The following is a 20,131-nucleotide window of genomic DNA, read 5'->3' as shown; positions in this document are numbered from 1 at the left end:
ATCTAGCCTTAAATTTTTGATGGAAGAAGCTAGTGTTTTTGTCTTTTTCTTTCAGCCATTTAATTCTAGATTTATCCTTCCAATAGAGCTCTTTATTTGAGTAGGCCCTCTCTAATTTTTGCTCAAGTTCCATGATTTCAGGACCTCCCATTAAACCTGATGCTCTCATTTCTTCTAGATGCCCTATAATTTCATCAATCTATTTTTTAGAGTTTGAAAGACTACTCCTCTTCCATATGACCAACCGATGTCAAACGAGTTTAAGCTTTGAGCTAGTCGAAACATGAGGGAGCCTTCAATTTCTATGTTCTAAACCTCACTAATCAAAATTTGGACTGAATCCTCCTCACACCATCCGGTCTTGGAATTTAAATCTTCTTTTTGAATGTTCAATTTGTGGATTGGTGTCAAAAAGGAGAGGGGCATGGTCTGAACCCGTCTTGGACAATCTAAGAACCGTTGAATTAGGGAACAGTTGTAGCCATGTTTCTCCCACTAAGATTCTATCCAATCATTCTTGAATCAATTCTCCTGCTCTCCACCTATTACTCCAAGTGAAAGGTCTACCAATCATTTCCAAATCAAGTAAAGCATTATCACCAATAAAATAATTACAATCTACTATAGAAAATTGTGATTTAAGACTACCTCAACTTTTTTTTCACTTTGATCAACAATAGCATTAAAGTCTTCCAAAATACATGAGTTACCTTGTTGCTGCTGTAAGATTGCTGACACCTCTAGAAATTGTGTTGAACGGATCTGTTCATGGTTGCTGAAATGAATACCAATGAGATTCCATTCCACATTAACGGATGTATCTTTCACCAAAGCTACGATGAAAAAATCTGAACTATCAATTATTTGCACTATCACATTATCCCTCCAAGCTAGTGCCAAGCTTCCAGCACTACCCACTAGATCAATAATCTTTCAATTTGTAAAACCACATGACCTCAACTTCATTTCCACTTGTCGAGATTGGTTTTTAGCTTCGCATAGAAAAGTCATCTCGGGAGAGTGGGATTGTGACATCCCTTTAAGATTGTGGATTGTCAGGGGTCTCTCCAAACCACGACAATTCCACGTAATGAGCTTCATATCTCTTCGGGTACCATTGAACGGCTGGCACCCTCCATCCTCGTTTCAGCAATCATATCATCAACCATATGATGCGTGAGCATCTTTCCTATATTTTTCTAGTGAATTTGCATTCAATTTGTTGAGTTTAATCAAGAATTAATTATCTTTTAGCCACTATAGATGCTACTTTGAGTCATGTGTAATTCTGTTTATTTTAGGTAGCATTCAACTGGATTCGATGGAGTTTCCGCAGAGAAAGAGAAGAAGACGAATGATGCTGTTAACCCTGACCTCTCTGCACTCAAACCTAAATATCTCAAGCTACAGAGGTCCAATGGACGTGTCTTTAGTGGCGTTGGAAAGCTAACTTTCAGAACTTTCCAACAATATATAATATTTTATACTTCTTTTCCATCAACGCTACTAAGGCTGCGCCTAACTTGAGATTTCCCAAGTTAGGCGTGGATCCTAGTGAAGCCAAGTGGTCGCCACGCTTACAAGGCTCGCACGAATTGTTAATTAATTCTGATTTAAATTTAAATTTTATTTTAAAATAGGAAAATATATTATTTTAATTTTAGAAAATAGATTTTAAATTAATTAGGATTAGATATAAAAAGAAGAAACTTTTCTTCTGAGGATTATTCCATCTCATCCAAAAAATTTACAGTTTATGAGAATCCTAATTTTCACTCTTTTCTATGAGCAACTAAACCTCCATTGTTATGGTTAGGAGTTCTGTCTATTGTATGGATTGATTCTATTCCTTGTTTTTTTTTTCTATTTTAATTTATGTACTGGTTTATATTTCAAGAATTGTTTTCGTTCTTTATTTTATGAAATTGGGTGGAACAGAAGTATGACCCTCTTTCTCATTGAGTTCTTGTATAACTTGGAAAAGCTCTTTACTTGAACAACAACTTGAAAATAATTTCTCTTAAATTCTAATTATCTGGATTTAACGGGATACGTGACATATAATCCTCTTATCTTTGGATAATTAGGATTTTTGTGGCATAATAACTAGAATTAAATTTCACCCTCTAATTGGAATTAATTGACCAAAGAATTGCAGTTGATAAGAGTTAGAGGAGATTAAAAAGGTCTAAGGAATTAGGGTTTAGTCATATATAGTTTGCCAGGAATTAAATTTTGCATGATTAAAATAAATTAATAAGAAAAGTCAATCCGAAAAATAGATAACTCTGAAACCTTAACTGTTTTCTCCATATTTTATTCCCAACTTATTTATTCCCTGTCTTCTGATATTCTGAGTTTCTTGTTTAATGCTTTTTGAACTCTCAAACACCATTTTCTGTTTGTCTAACTAAGTAAATTAATCAACCATTGTTACTTAGTCCATCAATCCTCGTGGGATCGACCCTCATCCACCTGAGATACTACTTGGTACTACCCGATGCACTTGCCGGTTAGTTTGTGATTGTAAATTCCGCACCACCATACAGATATTCTTAGCCTCATTTTTATTTTCCTTCCCTTGATTTCTTCTTTTTATTCCTCTGAACAGCTTACTTGAATCAGTCCCTTGTCTAGCAAGTTGTTTCCACTTAGAACCCCTGTTGTTCATTCCTTCATCAGGTAAGTTCTGTGGAAAAGATCCATCAGTGTTCATAGTACTAGTAATATCTTGTAGGACTAATACCTCACTAGTCTTCTCAATTGAATGCCAAACCACTTCCGAAAAATTATCATCCTCCATATTACCTCCAGATGTCTCCATAGAGTACCAGTTTGGGGTTGGCTTTTTTTTCGGTTGGGGAGTGCTTGAGTTTGAGTTTTTGAAGCTGGAGTTATCACCAATTCCTCCACATTCGATCCTCTTACCCACTTGATCTGTTTTGACCCACTCGCCAATACGATCCTGTTTAATAGCGCCCGCTGATGAATCCTCCATGAATTTAGAACAGTGTTTGGAATCATGTCCTAAATGAGCACAGTAGGTACATAAAATTCCAATCATCTCATATCGCAATCCAATTTTCAATATCTTACCATTCAGTTCAGTCAGACGAATGCTATCTTCACCCTTTTATCACCATCTAGCCATACTTTAGTCTTGAGAATTCGAGATTCTCATCCACGAATAGAGAAAAAACCAATGTCTATCACCTCTCCAATTTTTTCCCAAGTCTTTTTCCAACCTGAATAGTTTTGAACTGCTCAGACAGACCCCAGAATTGGATCCAGATTAGAAAATAAGTAATGCTTTTCTGGTCCTGTTCATCCGATTCAACCCATCTTCTCACATGCAAGATATAATCCTTAAAGAGTCAAGGAGATCCTTTTTTCAATTCTAAGAACATCAAGATCATTCTCAAAAAAAAATTGGAATTGATTAGGACCTCTCTCAATCGATCGGAATCCTTCCAGTTTACCCCCATATCGCCCTTAGGGCATTGTCAATTGTGCCAACCAAAAACACCTTATCTGCAAAGAGTCTCTCCGAGAGACTCTTAATACAAGCCTCCAACCCCTGAGAATAATCTTCCGTCTTCAATACCATAATATCCTCCTCAACCTCCTCACTGCCTGGATCAATTTTAGAGTTTTTCCGTTCACCAAAATTTATATTGGATTGAGAGTACTAATTAAGGAAATGTTGATTATAAAGTAACGAGAACTAAGAGTACAAATTGTTGTGATTGAAGAAGAAGATAGAAATAAAAAAGTAAAAAAGAGGTAAAAAAATCAAAGCTATAAACATAACACTGATAAAATCCTAGTAGAACACTGATAAAATCCTAATAGAGCTTAAAAGAGAGTACGTGTTCAAACTAAAACTTCAGTTTATTTTGAGTAAAAGTTGTTGCTTTATATTATCAAAATATAATAATGTATATCATCACTTCTAATCATTTTTAAATAAAAATTAGAGTAAACATTTAAAATAGTACTCAATAAATTTTAGATCGGACATTTCATTTCCAATAAATTTTTATTTGTTAAACAGATTAATCACTTCATTATTTTAAAAAGAGATTAATTTATCTTATAATGATATTTTTTGAGACTTAATTGTCTCATAATAAATTTATTAAAAATTTATTTGTCCAACACACATTAAAAATTTGATTGAAAAATCATAGACCAATCTATTTGATGAGAGTATTCGAATGAAACTAATTTGAGTGTTTATGAATTACAATTGGTCAATTATAACTTTTGAGTAGTCATTCTTCTCTCAAAGGGAATCCAAATTAATTTCAAAGTGAAATCGTCCTTATATCTCTTTTGTATATCAAACTAAGATTTATCATCTTTACAAGGGTATATAAGGGGAAGAACAAAATTATAGATCCATTTTTTCTTTTTTCTTTTTTTTGTGTTGCAGCAAAACGCAATCCTCGATGGGTTCAAGTTCTGTTCCTACAACGATGAACCATACAGAAATGTAAATTAAGTTAGGTTGGTTTAGTGGTTAACTCACTAGTCTACTAAAACAAGTGTTAGATGTTCAAATCCTATTTTGTACATGCTGCAACCCATTGGTCAGCAACAAATCCTTAAATAGAGCTCAAATTTGTGGCGGATTAACTCTTAGTTTATTGAACTAGAAAATTCCGTTAAAAAAAAACATGCTGAAATGTATGTCTTAAGTTTGCATGGAAAATTGATTATAGAAATATTATTCTTTATTCTTGATGTATGCTCAAGCAATGTATTGATGCATGAAACAACGATTGCTTCATGGTTTAAGCATCTAACTTGTTTTCATTCCTTGCCCCCCTTAGGTGACATAAATATATGCTCTGGCTTTTCATTCCTTATCCTCTTAGCTGACATAAATATATTACTCTTTCTACTTGCAGTTGCAATAAGCTGACATAAATATATGCTCTAGCTTTTTTTGGTAGACATAAACATATAGTACAAACGAAGCTCCATTTTATTAACATGTGTTTTAAGAAAATGTTTTAAAACTATCATTAAAAGAAATATAGAAGAGGAGATGCGATGAAAAATAGGAAGGATACAGTAGCGAAGGTGACCACCAGGCATGATGCGGGAGGAAGCTAGCCACGGATAACTAGTGTGAGAGCATCTGAATTGAAAGAGGGGAGGCAGCAGTCAGATGCTCTTGTCAAAGATTCAAATAGTAATGAATGGTCTAAAAAGATAGAAGTACCGATAGCAAATGAGAATGTCGTTTGGCTACAGAGAAGTATTGTCGGAGGTAAGAAATCGGTAATTGATTTTCAGTTGCTGCAGGAAAAGATCAAGAGGGACTGGCCTTGTGTAACACAGGTAAAAGAGCTGGGGCATACAAAGCTATGATTACGTTCAATACAGTGCTTTGTGCTGAAGAGGCCTACACTTTTAGAATGAATGATTTATTAAAATTGATTTATATGGTATGGAGATGAGATGAGACTGAGAAAAGTGAGTCTAGAAGAGTTTGGTTGGAGTGCTATGGAATTCCATTGCATGCATGGTCGAATGATACTTTTCGCAGAATAGGGGAGCAATGGGGCGAAGTGGTAGAGTGCGATAAACTAACGCGATCGTGTACCTCATTCATTGTGGGTAAAGTTCTAATTGATACGTGTGTTTTCGATATGATTAACGAATGGATGCACGTCACAATAGGGACAAGTGGATTCGACGTTCTTGTAAGAGAAGTGGGTGGAGAAGTGTATCGGGAGGAATGTTTTCGAAAGAGCAAGGAAGAGACAAGACACAGGCACATGACAAATATAGAAGAGCCGCTGCATGGAAGCTCTAGTTGCATATTGAATCATGGAGCTGAATGGAGGATGGCTGATTGGATCAGGCGGCGGTGCTGATGACAATAGAACGTAGAAACAAGGAACAAGATAAGGACAGGATGGTAATTTCAAGCCTTGATTTGAACGAATGGAATCACAACAATTCGAATTTTTCAGAAGGAAACGGCAATTATACGGCATTAATTGACAAGGCAGATTCCTAGGGATCTTATGTTATTGATTCAGAGGAAACAGCTTCCTATAATTATGCAGATGGATTAGATTGCCAAATAAATAATGTAATTAGGCATGATATCAGGCTGGGAGTTACGCGGCCCATTAAGGGTTTAACAAAACAGGCTAGGTGTGTGAGGGAGAAGGATTGCTGGACTAGGCCTATGAAGAACTGAAGATTGATGATTAGAGGTTATAGTAAACTCTCGTTGTAAGTATAGTTACTAAACCAAGCAATCAACCTTTCTTACAAACGTTTGGTTGTCACAAGTAACAAACCCCTAAATAAATTGATAACCGAAGTATTTAAGTCTTGGGTCATCTTCTCAAGGAATTGCAGGGAGGTATGTTCTTATTATTGGTTATGGGTTTTGTAAATTGGGGGTTTTGAGAATGAGGAACAATTAAAATAAATGACAAGTAAAATAAATAAATGACTGTAAAATAAATTCTTGGCAAAGTATGAGAAATTGGAAGTCCTATCCCAGTTATCCTTATCAATTGTGATGAGAATTGAATTTTTCTCCCACTATGTTAACCTCTAAATATGAAGGTAAGTTAAGTGGATGAATTAATTCAAATCCTCAAATTCCAGTCTTTCCTTGGGAAAAGTTAGAATTATTGGATCTCGAATTAATTCTTGAAGAATTCCAATTTTCAGTCAACAATGAGTTTGATAACTCAAGAGTTACCAATTAATCAACCAAAGCCAAAAGGGAATAAAATCTACTTGAATGAAAATAAATTGGATAAAGCCAAAACATCCATAACATATAAATCTAAAATACCTCAAATTATATTAAATAAAAATGTCAATTCTAACATGGACAATATCATCAGCCAATTGGGCAACATCAATCAAACACAAATAAAAATATCAGAGTAAATAAAAGTAGAAGAGAAACATAAATTATTGAACCTGATGAAGATAAAATAATCCTAAATTGAAAAGAAATCCTAATCCTAAAACCTAAGAGAGAGGAGAGAACCTCCCTCACTAAAAACTACATCTAAAACCTAAAATTGTGAGTAATGAATGCATGTTGAGTCTCTACGAGTTCCCTGACTTTAATCTGTGTTTCTGGGCCAAAAACTGAGTTGAAATGAGGCCCAGAATCTCTGCCAGCGACTTTTGTAATTCTGCAGATCGCGCGCGTCACGCGTCCGCGTCATCCACGCGTTCGCGTCACTTAGCATTTCTCGTACCACGCGTGTGCTTCGTCCATGCTTTCCACTCTGATTTCTTCCATTTTGCGCGGTCGCGTGAGCCATGCGACCGCGTGACTTCTCGCTGGTCATCTCCTCAATTCCTTGTGTTCCTTCCATTTTTGCACGCTTCCTCTTTATTCTCTAAGCCATTCTTGCCCTATGAAGCCTGAAATACTTAACACACAGATCAAGGCATCGAATGGTAATAAGAGAGGATTAAGATTAGCTAAATTAAGACCAAAGAAGCATGTTTTCAATCATAGAACTAAACTAGGAAGGAATTGTAAAATCATGCAAATCTTATGAATAAGTGGGTGAAAAGCTTGATAAAACCACTCAATTAAATACAATATAAACTATGAAATAGTGGTTTATCAGCCTACTGCTAGATTGCCAAATTGGGTTGGGTCTGACCCGATCCCATCCTCGACCCGCCATGACCACGCGTCCCAGACACAGGATCCGGTGAAGATGGTGCCTCCAAGGCTCAGCAGCTACGATCACGATGGGAAGCGACACGAGGGGGAGCATGACCCCGGCCGCCCAGAGTTGGAGGTAAAGGATCAGTCTGATGCGCTAGTTCGGGAAGGACGGAGGAAACAAGGAGCGGGTCTTGAACCTGGAAGGTTGGAGGAGACACGGCGCAAGTCGCGAAACTGGATGGAAGAGGGCTGCGGACCACGCAGCGAGATGGAGGAGGTTACATCAGAGGTAGAGGTTGGCGGGCTTGATGAAGGATTGACCCCTGCAGTGGAAGTCATCGGTGACGAGAATGAAGGAAGATTGCTGAGGAAGGGGTCGGCCATTAATGCTGAACCTGTACATATTCAAAGAAATTCCTGTAACTTGGACGACTCGAGGAGGAAGCGACTTGGAGGAGTTACGAGGCAGGGTACTGTTGGAGGCCTGATCAGGAACTGCAATATACCAGAAGCAGACAGACAGATTCGGGGACTGGAAGAGGGGGAGATCTTGCTGGATGGATTGAATCAGAACGGCAACGGACATGAGGAAGAAAGGGAGAATAGTGTAGAATCAGGTTCGGAGATAGGAGATCATTTAGATGATGGAAGGAAACCAGATCCTGAGGAAGAGAGACCGAGTTGGGAAGAGGAAATGGCTGAGAACAAAGCGGCTTGGAAACTAGCTGTGAAATCAGGAGCGTAATGCAGTGATGAGGAGGACCTCATGGCTATTTTACAAGAGCAGAATGAAGCGATTGCTATGAAACGGTGGCAGGCTAAGCAAAAAGAAAAAGTCCGAAGAAGCCGGCCAAAAAACTGTAAACAGGTGTGTAATAGTTTCGTTAAATGATTTTTAGTTCTTGGAATATACGGGGGTTGGGAGGTGCTGCAAAAATTAGTATGCTAAAGATGTTCAAAAATAAGTTTAGACTGGATATGTTGGGTCTCATAGAAACAAAAAGGAATTAATAAATAAATTTGATGTTGTGCGTATTTGGGGAAGTGACAGAACATGTTGGGAGTTTGTCAGTTCTATTGGGACTTTTAGAGGGTTATTGCTAATGTGGGATGGAGCGGCTTTTAAACTGTATAACTGCTATAAAGGGGATAGATGGTTGTGTATAGAAGGAGTTGTGGTAAAATATAACTTTCATTGTGCTATTTGCTTAGTGTATGGACCGCATGAGAGAGCTGAAAAGGTTTCCATGTGGGAAGAATTGAGTTATATTGCAGGATTATGTCAAGTGCCATTCTGTTTTTTGGGAGATTTCAATGAAATTTTGCATTTGGAGGAAAGGAAAGGAGTGACTACATTACCAGCATCTGCGGCAGAGTTTAGAACATGGATAAATGATATGGAGTTGTCTGATTTGGCACTGAACGATCGAAAGTATACTTGGTTTAGAGGACAGTCGTGCAGTCGTATCAATAGGAGCCAAGTCTCCTTGGGGTGGCTTGATGTGTACCCGGAGACATGTATAAGGAGTGGTCCGAGAGGTTTATCGGATCACTGTCCTTTGGTTATGGAAGACAGCAGAAGAGTTGAGGGTCCAAGACCATTCCGTAGCTTGGACTCGTGGTTCACGCATGAAGGGTTCTTGAGAATGGTGAAGGAAGAATGGAGGAAACTAGGTGATGTACAATTCTTACAGAAGATGAAAGCACTGTCAGAACCACTACGTAGATAGCATAAGCAGTATTTTGGGAATATGGCTGAGCGGATTAAGAAGCTTGAGGAAGAAATCAGGAAGGTAGACGATATGGTTAGTAGCGAACGGTATGACGGAACAACAGAGGCTAGGAGGAGGGCATTAGTAAGTTGCTGTGAAAAGTAGTATCTAAGACAGGAGATGCATTGGAAGCAAATGTCAAGATCTCGGCATGCCAATGAGATGGACCGAAACACAAGGTACTTCCATAATATAGCTTCGGCGAGAAGAAGGAATAACCGGATTGAGGCATTGGTGCTTAATGGGAGGCTAGTGAGGAATCAAGCAAGGATTAAGACTGCGGTTCGGGACTTTTACAAGTGCCTGTACCACCAGGAAGCGTCCCCAAAGGTGACCTTTAGGGATGGATTAGTTCATCGTTTAGAGAGGGAGGAAGCGGAAAACTTAGAGGCACTACCATCAGCAGAGGAAGTGAAGGAGGCAGTTTGGGATTGTGAATCTTCTAAGGCTCTAGGGAGTGACGGATACAATATGCATTTTATAAAAAAGTGATGGGATGAGATTGGAACGGAATTCACTGCAGCTGTGATGGATTTCTTTCAAACAGCAAGATTACCGGCAGAAGCTAATGTCACCTGGGTGGCGCTGGCTCCAAAATTCATTGGGGCTAAGGAGATAAAAGATCTCAGACCTATTAGTATGGTTAGGTGTATCTATAAGGTAATCTCTAAATTGCTGACACGAAGGATGAGGAGTGTTATGCCAGGCTTAGTTGGAGAATCACAGAGTGCCTTTGTGAAGGGGAGAAAGATACATGATGGAGCGTTAATTGCATGTGAAACTGTGCAATGGTTGAAACTGAAGAAGAAGGCATCAGTGATTATTAAACTTGACTTCCAAAAAGCCTATGACAGAGTCAAATGGTGCTTTGTTGATACTGTGCTGGAGAAGATGGGCTTCAGAAGAACATGGAGGGCGTGGGTTAGAGAGTGTGTTACATCGGATTCTATCTCTATTATGGTTAATGGGTCACCATCGAAACCATTCAAAATGGAGAGAGGACTACGTCAAGTCAACCCTTTATCGCCGTTTTTGTTTGTTCTTGTGGTGGACGTACTCAACAGGATGATTGGAGAGGCAGTTAGAAATGGTCGGATATCTCCACTCTTAGTCGGTAGAGATAATATAGAGTTATCACACCTACAATTTGCTGATGACACTATATTATTTTGTCCGCCGGAGGAGGAGACACTGAGGAACTATCAGAGGCTTCTGAGGTGCTTCGAAATACTGTCTGGCTTGAGCATTAACTTTGAGAAGTCTAACTTGATACGAGTGAACTATAGCTCGAAGTGGGCTAATCGGATGTGCCAGCTATTATGTTGTCAAGAGGCAGCTCTTCCGGTGAGGTACCTTGGCATTAGCCTAGGAGCAAATCCGCAGTTGGTAAAAACTTGGAAGCCGGTTCTAGATAAGGTGGAAGAGAAACTCAGCTTATGGAAAGCAAAAGTCCTTAGTAAGGCTGGTAAACTGGTACTTATTAAGTCGGTAATTAACAGCCTACCTATCTATTATTTGAGTTTGTACAAGATGCCTAATGCGGTTGCATGAAGAATTATATCCTTGTGGAGGAGGTTCTTTTGGGGGAAGGATGATGGTCGACCCAGTATGGCCCTTGTGAAGTGGGAGTTGATCCAAGCACCAAAGAAGCTAGGAGGACTGGGGGTGGGTGATGCGGTGATCAGGAATACAGCCTTACTGTTTAAATAGTGGTGGCGATTCTCTAAGGAGGACTGCCCTCTATGGAAGAAGATTGTATGCTCATGCAATAGCTTGATCCCAAGTCACTTGCTGTTAACCCAGGCATTGCCAAAGAGAGGCGATCCGTGGAGAGACATATGTCAAGTGCAAATAAGGGAGCAACATGTGGCAAAAGATGATTAATGGCCTTGCTTTAGAAGTAGGAGATGGAAGATCCACCAGATTTGGGAGGATACATGGCTGCAAGTGGGAAAGCTGAAAGACTCCTTTCCGAGACTCTTCTTAATTTCAAACCAAAAAGGATCAGTAATTGGGGAGTGTGGATTTTGGGATGGGATAGAGTGGGTTTGGCACTTCCAATGGAGAAGAGAACTACGACAATGGGAGACAGATACATTGAACCAACTGCTTCATGTCTTGCAATCTGTTAGACTAATAGCAGATGTGCAAGATAGAGTGGTGTGAAAATTTGATAAGGAAGACATTCATTCTACTAATTTATTTGTAAAGATTTTGTAGGAAGAGACTTTGGAGGAGGAGCTTCTAACATACAAGTTCACAAAGGAGAGCTGGAAAGGCCTAGTTCTGCCTCGAGTGGAGTTATTTGCTTAGTTTTTATTGGTAGGGCGGGTTAATACAAAGGACCGGCTGAGTAGGCTGGAGATCCTACAACAGAATGATGTCTTGTGCGTGCTGTATAAGAAAGATGTTGAAAATATACAACATTTATTTATTACTTGTGAGTACTCTTAGCAGGTGTGGAGTGCTTGGATCTCAGCGTTTGGACAAACGTGGGTTGTTCCTGGTACCTTGAAAGAGCTTTTCGAGAGTTGGAGATGGGTGCCGATGGGAAAAGAGAGGCGCAAGTATTGGCTATTTGGATTTTTCTCAGTTATATGGATTATTTGGTTACGCCGAAATGATACCATATTTCATAGCAAGATAACAAGAATTGGCGACTGTGTGGAGCAATCATTCTCTTGTGTTATAGAGTAGGGTTGTAAATAACTCATGTTGTTGATGGCTATACCGGAGATGACAAAGGAGTTGTGTTAGCTATATTGTTATTGTCTTAATGTAATTCTGCTCCACTTGAGTGTTGAGCTCTTACTTTCAAAAAAAAAAAAAAAAGAAATAAAGTACATATACTTTTAAAATGTGCCTATATATAAATTCTGTTATAGTTATATGAGATACATATACATACATAATTAAGAGAATAGTGATATTTACACATAGTGATATAGTTATTCTATTTGATGGGGATGTTGGTTGATTATTTGTTTCTTTTATGGGATTGAAAAGTTTTTAATTTAATTTCTAGAAACAAAAAAATTAATTATCTATCATAGTCATCTTTACACACATGCAAGGGCGAAGCTACATTATAGAGAAGGGGCAATGACCCCCCCAATTTAAATTTTTTACAGTAAATTATATGTAAATTTCAATTTAGCCCTCCTTTAAAATTTTATTTTAGTCTTATTTTATTGTGTAAATATTTTTGACCCCTTCTAATATTTTATCTAACTCCGCCCCTGCACAAATGTATAGTAGTGTTGGGACAAAGAATGATTTTTTTTTTTGACGAGAGGGCATTTCGACTGCTAATGATTTTGATTATAGAAAAAATGTTTCAACTACAAAAGCAAAAATGGGTAAATCGAAGTTAAAAAAAAAAAGATGGTACAAAGAGCGTCAGAGTTTAAAGGTAGTTATTTCCTTTCCTTGAGCATCAAGGCTTGCTACTCGACTATCAAGACTGAGTGGAGAATATGGGTACGAAATTTTGAGGAGTAAGCTGAAGAAGAAACGTGAGACTTGAAGACCAAGAAAGACGTGGGTTTCAAAACTTGGAGATTAGGATTCTTCATAGTCAAGGCTAGGTCATGGCTAAAAAAAAGAGGAAGTAAGATGGTGGATAACATACCCCATGTCAAGTCTATCTCCATGGTTTATAAATGGTAGAAATTCAAATGAGTTGGGAAACTTTAATTGAAAACACTAGATTATCACAAAAACTCATAAAATTTCTAGTCTTCATGACACAACGGAAGAACATGGAATGCAAGTGTATGTGAATATTAAAAGTCCATTTTTAATTTGTTTCCTTTTGCTTATTTGATTAATTGTCATTTATTTTCTTTGAATTTTGTTATTATTTTGTTTTAGTCAATATTTTACACTCTCATTGTATTCTTTATTTAAATTATTTATTTTTTTGTTGTTCTATCACTAGTAATTTTGACATAAAATTCTTTTTGATACTATAATTAAGTAATTCAGTCCATTCTTTTTTCAGAGAAATCGTATCTGCTTTTCGATACTTAAAATCTTGAAATCAAGATACCTTATCGAGATTACAAAAATCGAATGAAGCAAGTAGGTAGAAAAAGTAGATATATAAATATCAAGTAGTATAAAAAGAAAAGCAGATAGATAGATATCATTGCATATTTCGATTTTTACTCAGCTTTTGGGGCTGGTGCCATTGTTCTTTAAGAATTAGGGGTGAACGTGGATCGGATCGGATCCAATATCCGCAGTTTTTAAGTTTGGATCCTATCCAATTCGCACATTTTGTGGATTGGATCGGATCGGATATCGGATATATTCGCAAAATACAAAAATATTTTTAAAAACTTATTTTTATTAAAAAATATTAATAAAATTTATTTTTTTCTATTCTTTTAAATATATTTACTCTTAAAATAATATTAAACATATTTTTCTTAAATAATAAATTAAAATAATACAACGTATATAATAATTATTAGTTGAAATAAAACATAAAAATTATTTTTTTTATTTTTTTATTTTTACAGATATGCAGATATGCAGATATAAAAAATACTTACACAAAATTTATAATTCAATCCTATTAATGTGTGGATAGAATCCGATCCAATCTGATCGAATAGGCTTACAAATTAAATCTATATCCACAATTTTCAAATTAAATTCAAATAAATATCACAAATATACAAATTAAATTCGATCCATAAACATTCTATTAAAAACGGAAAGGATCCTACTCATGCTTCACCTATAATTGATACTGATAAATTTTGATTGATATACTTAGCGCCTTACATCACCATCCGACTATAATTATATATTTATATATTTATATTTGTTAGAGTAAAACTAGGGAACCAAAAGCATATCAGCCAAAACCCAGCCAAATACCTTTAGATGAATTCAAAATTTTTACGAGTTAATATATATAGATGTTTCTTTTATTAAGTATTAGAATGTTTCTTTTTCATATTAAATGGATGTTCTTTTATATATTTTTCGAATTTATGATTGTTAGAAGTGGATAGATTAATGTGAGAAAAAAGAGGAAGATTTTTATAGGTTTTAATTAGGTTTACTTAATCAATTTAAATTTTTTTAAATTTTGAATTTAAAAAATTTAAAATTAATTAATTATTGATATAAATTAATATAATTTTGTTTAGTTTTTGGCTGATAAATTTTTGGTTCCTTATACTTTTTCTATTTGTTAAAGGTTTCATAAACATTAAAAAACAAAGACTTACGTCAACGTCCGTAAAATTTTTCTTGATTTTTTTCTTTTTTTTTTTAATTTAAGAAAGATAATGGCAATCTTCTTTCAAATTAGATAATATACACTAATAAACTTCTACATAACAAAAAAACACTCATAAATCTAACTAGAAACGGAGTTAAACAATTTTTTTAAAAGGGACTAACATAAAAAAATATAAATTAAGAAAAAAATAAAAATTAAAAAAATTAAACTAAAAAATTAAAAATTTATACATACAAATTATTTATTTTAGGAGAATTATTGTCCCTTCCCTTTAACATGGCTTTGCCACTGAATCTAACACAACTTTTTCTTAAAGGAATATTTATAGAAAAAGTGAAAATAAGTGGAACAAATAAAAAGGAGCAGTTGAGATAAATGTATTTTTGTTGAGAAAAGAAAAACATGTTATAAGTTTGAGATCGCAGTGGTTTTCGGTCAGAGGCAGAATTAGAAGAAATATTAGAAGAAATTAAAAATATTTACATAATAAAATAATATTAAAATAAATTTTTTAAAAAAATTAAACTAAAATTTACATATAATTTATATGTAAAAAATTAAAATTAGATCGTAGTATATAGCTCTGCTCCTGTTTCCAGTTATTCACCACCAAACATTATTGCAGCTTCAAATTGTGAGTGTTACTTTCAAATGTGCTCGAATTTACTATCAATTTACTATGAATGAGCTATAATAATCCTATTGCAGCTCTTTGGCACATATTCTAGAGTACTCATATGGTAAACTATAAGGTAGGGGCGTTCGCGAATAATAAATATTAGACAATGCTGTTCTATACCAACCAATTCCTTCCAAACGTGATACAAAAACTATGTTCCTCAAATTATAATTGAACCACATTATTCGTACTACATGCTCTCAAATATTTTTTTTTTCTCCTCAATCCTTTTCCTTCTGATAGCCTTTTCTTATTATAGGTATTATTAAAAAATATTTTTATAAGTCCAATACTAAAAACTAGATTTAGGAGTATAAAAAATTTTAAAAAATAGTCTAATGATTAAATATTTTTTTGAATTTTAAAAGATATATTACAAAGAAGATACTAACTCCTTATAACTCATTTTAATGTTTAATAATTTAATTTTATAAAGATAATTATTACATTGTAATTTGACCATCATTCTACTATTAAAAAAATATTACAATATTAATTATATATAGACCTAAGAACATCCTATAAAGAGAGACCACAATAAGACATCAAGCATCTTATGATAAGAATAACTCATAAAAAGAGCAACTTACAAAAAAAAAACTTATAACATCACGACCTCGTAATATATGCAATATTCTAAATATGTTTACTAAGGTATGATTTCTAACTTAGTTTTTTTTGTGACCCATGCTAACTTGAGCGTCGGAGTTTTTGTAAGAATACCCGCACCATTAAGAATGACGAACTCGGGATCTTACGACCTCCAAAGAGGAAGATGTGATAAAGGTGCAGTGTTTGTAGCAAGAGCGTGTGAAAAATTGTAAAAGAAGAGGGGGAGTGAAGATAAGGAACTTAGGTATATTAAATGGCAAAACTCAACTACACTATTAGAGTTATCCTTCTTATATAGATACATAGATAAGTGCCATATTAGCTGGCTTCTAACTAACTATCAAAACAGAAAAGATTCTACTCCTAATTTCTAGTGATTCTCTTCTTTCTTTGGTTAACTGGTTTCCTATGAGTCAGGTAACACCCTCCCTCAAGTTAGGAGTGAAAATATTTTTCAGGCCTAACTTGCCAATAAGGGCAGAGAAGGTTCCTGGATTAAGAGGTTTGGTCAATAAGTCTGCAACTTGTTCACGAGTGGAAATTGGCAAAAGATGAATGACTTTCTCGAGCACCTTGTCTCTTACTATGTGACAATCGACTTCAATGTGCTTTGTTCTTTCATGAAACACTGGATTAGAGGCGATGTGAATTGCTGCTTGGCTATCGCAATAAATGCTAACTGGTTGCTGTAATTCTAGTTGTAAATCCAACAGGATCTTCTTTATCCATATGGCTTCTCGAGTAGCTGATGCAAGTGCCCGATACTCAGCTTCTGCGGAAGAGGCAGCTACAGTTGTCTATTTTTTACTTTTCCATGATACAATGGAACTTCCAACATAGAAACAATAGGCAGTAGTGGATCTTCTAGTGTCTGGGCAAGTTGCCCAATCTGAATCTGAGAATCATGTGACTGTGATGTCTACGCTTGCAGGGAAGAATAGACCATTAGCTGGGGCTCCTTTGATGTATTTGAGAATTCGGATCGCTGCCTTGAAGTGCACATCGGTTGGTGCTTCAAGAAACTGACTTAATTTGCCAATAGCAAAGCTGATTTCGGGTCGAGTATTAGCTAAATAGAGTAACCGGCCAATGAGCTTTCGATACTCAGTATTGGAGGGCAGTGGTTCTCCCCCATCTTTTGTCAATTTTGAAGAGTAATCCATCGGTGTGGAAGCTGGTTTGCAGTCCTCAAGTTGATGGTCTCTCAAGATATCTAGTACATACTTTCTTTGATACAAGGCCAGGCCATCCTTGCCTCGAGCAACCTCCATGCCTAGGAAGTATTTCAAGTCACCAATGTCCTTTATGCTGAATTTTGTATCTAACAATGACTTGATGAAGTTAATTTCAGTCATGTCATCGCCAGCTATCACAACGTCATCAACATAAATCAGCAAGGCAGTGAAGCCACTCAGTTGAGACTTGGTAAACAAACTAAGATTAGACTTTGATTGAGAATAACCAGAATCCAATAGAATTGTCTTCAGTTTGTTGTTCCATTGGCGACTGGCTTGTTTGAGGCCATAGAGGGACTTCTCCAACTTGCAGACCAAACCCGGGGGTGCATTCAAACCAGGAGGGGCTTGCATGTAGACTTCTTCCTCAAGATCACCGTGTAAGAAGGCCGTATTGACATCAACCTGTTTGAGACACCAGCCCTTGGCCACAGCAAGAGCTAACACAATTCTTAAGGTGCTGAGCTTTAAAACGGGACTGAAGGTGTTAAGGTAGTCAATGCCTGGCACTTGTGTGAAGCCTTTAGCCACCAGCCGTGCCTTGTATCTTTCAATGGTGCCATCAGGATTGTGTTTCAGCTTAAACACCCACTTACAACCGATTGCCCTCTTTCCAATTGGAAGAGCAGTGAGCCGCCAAGTCTTCAGTTTCTGAAGAGCATCGAGTTCCTCTTTAATAGCGCTTCTCCAACAATTATGTTTTATTGCTTCTTCGAAGTACTTGGGTTCTTTATCAGTGGAGATGGCTAGGGAGAAGGATTTATGATTTGAAGAAAGTGCACTATAAGACAAAAAATGTGAGATTGGATACCTTGAATCTGAGCTAGAATCTGTTGTGGTACTTATACACTGATAGCTTTCCATGTATTTAGGTGTCTTTCTTTCTCTGGTGGATCTTCTTGGAATCAAATTTTGTTCAGTGTTTTGTGCTGTTTGAGATGCATGCTGTGTTGATGGAATGAAAGCTTGTGATGTATAACTAATTGTGTCTGTCTCGTGTCCTGAGGGATTCTCATGTAATGATGCATGTTCAAGTGAATTATTAATGTCATTTGCCACTGCTTGAGTGCTAGTGGGTGCTGGTGTAGGTATAGTAAAAGTGGATGCAGGGATAGTACATACGTCATATGTGAAAGGATCATGTATGAGTGGATGTTGACTATTGCTAGATGCAGAATGAGGAATAGATGAATTAGAGCAAGTGTTTGAGTTTTGATTAGAAAAGGGAAAATGATTTTCATAAAATATTACATTCCGAGACACAAATATCTCTCTTGAAGTCATATCCATCAAAAGGAAGCCTTTGGTTCCTTCCTTAAAACCAAGAAAAACGCATCTCCTAGCCCGTGGATCTAATTTAGTTCTACCTGAACTGATTGTGCTAGCAAAAATCAAACAACCAAAAATTTTAAGGTCAGTAATTATTGGAAGTGAGTTATGCAACACATAATAGGGTGACAGATGGTTTAAAAACTTTGATGAAATTCGGTTTATGACGTGCACAGCATGTGCTACTGCAAGATTCCAGAAACATTTTGGCACATTTGAATGAAATAGAAGTGCCCGTGTCACTCCTAAAATGTGTTGGTGCTTTCTTTCAACAATCCCATTTTGTTGGGGAGTTTCGACACATGAACGTTGATGTAGTATCCCAGTTTCATTATAAAATGACTGCATTAAAAATTCTGCACCATTATCACTTCTAATAATTTTGATTTGTTTATGAAATTGAGTTTTTGCAAACACAACAAAATTCTTTAACAAACAAGTGGCTTCAGATTTTGATTTCATAAAGTTCACCCAAGTAAATCTTGACTTATTGTCTACTATAGTAAGAAAATATTTGTGTCCATTTATTGAAGGAATGGAGAGAGGTCCCCATATATCTACATGTATCATATCCAAACAATGTTGTGATTTGGTAGTGCTTAAGCTAAATGGCAGCAACTTTTGCTTTGCCAAGTGACATGCATGACAGGGATTCTCATCAATGTCATAGGTAATGAAATTATAATGTTTTTTCATGTCAATTAAACCACTACATGATAGATGTCCTAGTCGATAATGCCATAAGTCCTTATCTCTTATGCCTTGTATATTCATGATGCATGTGTTAATGCTTGTGCCAAATTGCAGATTCCTCGCTTCAGCTTTCAGTGTATAAATGCCTCCATCAGATTCAGCTTTGCCAATTATCCTCATGGAACTGCAGTCCTGAATCTCACAAAGTTTATCATTAAAAATCATTTGGCAATGCAATTTGGCCGTGAGTTTGGAAACCGAAACTAGCTTGTAGTTGAAAGAAGGTATGTATAATGCATTTGTCAAATATAGATTTTTTGAAAAATGTATTGTTCCAATTGTGTTGCTGAATGTAATAGTGCCATCTGGCAGCCGCACTACAATTGGATCAATTTTGTGATATGTTTGAAAATCATTAAGGGAGTATGATACATGGTCTGTAGCCCCAGTATCAATTACCCATGTTGTGCACTTATTGTTTGAAATTGTTAGTGTCTTAACATTTGTTTTGAATTGAAAAATATGTACCAAATTACCTTGATGAGGTGGTGACTGTGATTGTGTCACAATTTGGTCAGTGCTTTGAATAGGCTTTAGCTCATAATTGCCCAAGAGTGCTAATAAAGCTTGTTTTTGCTCTGCAGTAAATTCAGAATTGACAGCCTTACTTCCGACCAGTTGGCTACTGAATTTCTCATTGTCTTCCTCAGTTGCTGCTGTTGTCATGTAGTTTACAGCAGCTTCTCTACTAATCATTTGCTTCAAGTGTGGAGGATAACCATGCTTCTTGTAGCATGATTCAATGTTGTGTCCTAGCTTCCTACAATGTGCACATTGCACCTTTCTACTTTGTCCTCTTCCGCTTTGATTTCTTCC

Source organism: Arachis hypogaea, chromosome 7 (assembly GCF_003086295.3).
Source record: "Arachis hypogaea cultivar Tifrunner chromosome 7, arahy.Tifrunner.gnm2.J5K5, whole genome shotgun sequence".
In the NCBI taxonomy this organism is placed as follows: domain Eukaryota; kingdom Viridiplantae; phylum Streptophyta; class Magnoliopsida; order Fabales; family Fabaceae; genus Arachis; species Arachis hypogaea.
This window is presented reverse-complemented; position numbering follows the sequence as displayed.